The sequence below is a fragment of the Salvelinus sp. IW2-2015 genome, linkage group LG16 (genome assembly GCF_002910315.2).
Source record: "Salvelinus sp. IW2-2015 linkage group LG16, ASM291031v2, whole genome shotgun sequence".
NCBI lineage: Eukaryota > Metazoa > Chordata > Actinopteri > Salmoniformes > Salmonidae > Salvelinus > Salvelinus sp. IW2-2015.
Genome location: NC_036856.1, coordinates 38,767,068 through 38,770,437, shown reverse-complemented (window position 1 = coordinate 38,770,437; position 3,370 = coordinate 38,767,068). Strand labels below are relative to the sequence as shown.

The following is a 3,370-nucleotide window of genomic DNA, read 5'->3' as shown; positions in this document are numbered from 1 at the left end:
CAACAAAGGGTATTCTGCTCTGCTGGCACATTGTAGAACAGATGTCCACAGGCAGAAAGTGTACAATGTAATAACCTGCAGTGTAGCCCAAAGAGATTGCTTTTGTTGTGTTTGAACTTGACAGTAACACGTGTCTGTGAGTAAGGGGGGGATTATAATTTGTTTTACTCAGTGAATATTATTTTTGCACACACATAGCCTTGTGCATCGACGTTCTACTATAGTGGCCACTATAATAGAACAACAATAGAATGTCTGTTTGTTTCATTATTATTCTACTTTAAGATGTTTCCCCCCCCCCCCCCAAGTGCAATATTTAGATGTGTGTGTGGTCACAAGCGTTCTGTTATAAAGGCTGTCATGGTAACAAGCGTTCTATTTATAAAGGCTGTCGTGGTAACGAGCGTTCTATTATAAGGCTTGTCGTGGTCACAAGCGTTCTGTTATAAAGGCTGTCATGGTAAAGCGTTCTATTATAAGGCTGTCGTGGTAACGAGCGTTTTTATTATAAAGGCTGTCGTGGTAACAAGCGTTCTATTATAAAGTGTCGTCGTGGTAACGAGCGTTCTGTTATAAAGGCTGTCATGGTAACAAGGTTCTATTATAAAGCTGTCGTGGGTAACAAGCGTTCTATTATAAAGGCTGTCGTGGTAACAAGCGTTCTATTATAAAGGCTGTCGTGGTAACAAGCGTTCTATTATAAAGGCTGTCATGGTAACAAGCGTTCTATTATAAAGGCTGTCGTGGTAACAAGCGTTCTATTATAAAGGCCTGTCGTGGTAACGAGCGTTCTGTTATAAAGGCTGTCGTGGTAACGAGCGTTCTATTATAAAGGCTGTCGTGGTAACGAGCGTTCTGTTATAAAGGGTGTCATGGTAACAAGCGTTCTATTTAAAGGCGTCATGTAACAAGCGTTCTATTATAAAGGCTGTCATGGTAACAAGCGTTCTATTATAAAGGCTGTCGTGGTAACAAGCGTCTATTATAAAGGCTGTCTCTGGTTAACAAGCGTTCTATTATAAAGGCTGTCGTGGTAACAAGCGTCTATTTATAAAGGCCTGTCGTGGTAACGAGCGTTCTGTTGTAAAGGCTGTCGTGGTAACGAGCGTTCTGTTGTAAAGGCTGTCGGTGTGTAACGAGCGTTCTGTTGTAAAGGCTGTCGTGGTAACGAGCGTTCTATTGTAAAGGCTGTCGTGGTAACGAGCGTTCTATTGTAAAGGCTGTCGTGGTAACGAGCGTTATATTGTTAAAGGCTGTCGTGGTAACAAGCGTTCTGTTATAAAGGCTGTCGTGGTAACAAGCGTTCTATTATAAAGGCGCTGCGTGGTAACGAGCGTTCTATTATAAAGGCTGTCGTGGTAACAAGCGTTCTATTATAAAGGCTGTCGTGGTAACAAGCGTTCTATTATAAAGGCTGTCTGTGGTAACGAGCGTTCTGTTATAAAGGCTGTCGTGGTAACAAAACCTTAACCCTTCAACCCTAACTCTAACCTTTCTCCTAACTCTAACCTTAACCCTTCAACCCTAACTCTAACCTTTCTCCTAACTCTAACCTTAAGGTTAGAGTTAGGAGAAAGGTTAGCTGACATGCTAAGAAGTTGCAGAGTAGATGACATGTGATGAGATTCGAACACACAACCTCCGGGTTGCTAGACGGTTTGTGTTATCCGCCCGACCAACCACCCTCCATTCATATTTCTGCCTTTAGCAACCTCCTGTCTTATGTAACCACACCAAACATAATATATCATAGGAAATCTAAATCCAGACACTGAATTTAGTATGTTACGTCTTGTGTATGAGACCAGGCTGAGGAATAGAATATAGTTTGGGCTATAGTGGATTCGTAGGCTAACAGGTAGTCTAGAACAGAATATAATATACACTCTTAGGGGGGGAAAAGGGTTATTTGGCTGTCCCCATAGGAGTACCCTTTTTCGTTCCATGTAGAACCGTCTTTGGAAAGGGTTCAACATGGAACTCAAAGGGGATTTATCTGGAACCAAAATTATCCTCTAAAGGGGTATCCTTTGGGATAGCCGAAAAATCATTCTGTTCTAGACTGCATCCTTTCCCCCCCAAGAGTGTAGAATAGAATACGGAAATATCACAATTAAAGACCAAAGAAGCTAACTTCTCACCTTCCAGGTAAAAAGCCTTACAACCGTCATCCCGGAGCTTCTGCAGCAGCAAGCCGAGGACAGAGCTCACCAGCCCGGTCTCCTGCCAGTCCGTAGTGGCCTCGTCGTAGAGAAGAATCATGTCCGTCTTGCACCGCTTCACGAATTTCTCCTTATCCTCGTTGTTGGGGATGATGGATCGGATCGGTAGATTCCCCTTCTTTAGTCTCCGCAGCATCAAACCGGGAATCGCCAGATTGATGGCCGACTCTATGTGTGATGATTCGTAGAGCTCGTGCGATCGGCAGTCCAGCAGCAGTAGCGAGCTCACCCCGAGCCCGGACTCAAGTTCCTCTTGAAGCCATTCCACACTTTTACTCGACATAATCTCTGTCACGACCCGGGAACCGTTCCAAAGAGTAATTTTCATTAGGGAAATATAGATGCGGCTCTTTGCACTAACACACGGCGCTAAACTTCTACTCGTGTGGATATGGACAGAACCACGTCCGTCCGCTCTAATCACTGTCGTCCCACGATACAGCAGCAACTCACCAGGGCTGGTAGACGGATTCACCACCAGGCTTGAACACATTAACGATATTTTCTTTCAGACCAGTAGAAATTATTCTGGACTCATTCAAATACCGTCGACGAAGTCCATTTGATACTGCGTTCTTTTAGCGTCCCCATTACTGAAAAGAACCCGATAGGCTAAATGTTGTCTGGTTTTATAAATCTGATCAAAATGTGGCTTCCAGGTGAATCATAACCACAGCACATTCTTTTTGGACATTTGCCTTTCGACCGCCTCCCCGTGTGTCATTTCCAGTCACCGTTCTGAGAGGCAGACCGAACTAAAAGGAGTATGCAGACTGGAGGGCGTGTCACTGAAGGAGGAGTTGGGGAACCGTTAAAGACGCAGCTCACAGCGGAGCGCACAGCCGAGACGAGTGGAAAGAGATTCGGACATCGTGTTCCCTCTATGTCTCTCGCCACTTGAATAGCACACAAAATGGTCTAAAATATGTGACTGATAATTAATTCAACCTGTTCAGATTCCGGGGCAACTGGTGAAGTCTCTCGGGATCTCCAAATGCATAAATTGCATAATTGCGTCGAGAAACATTTTGGGCAACCTCTGGCACAGAGACTATTATTCCATGCCAATGTACCATCCATGATTGGATAGGATAGACATTGGACCATAACAATACAATTAGCTAAAATTGTCCCTTCTAAACAATCAC

At 44.1% G+C, this 3,370-nt stretch overlaps 1 pseudogene; it reads right to left on the bottom strand.

The window, feature by feature from the left end:
- LOC111975328 (dual specificity protein phosphatase 7-like) overlaps positions 1–2,959 on the bottom strand; it is a 19,416-nt pseudogene extending 16,457 nt beyond the window's left edge.
- Positions 2,960–3,370: the final 411 nt, after the last annotated feature.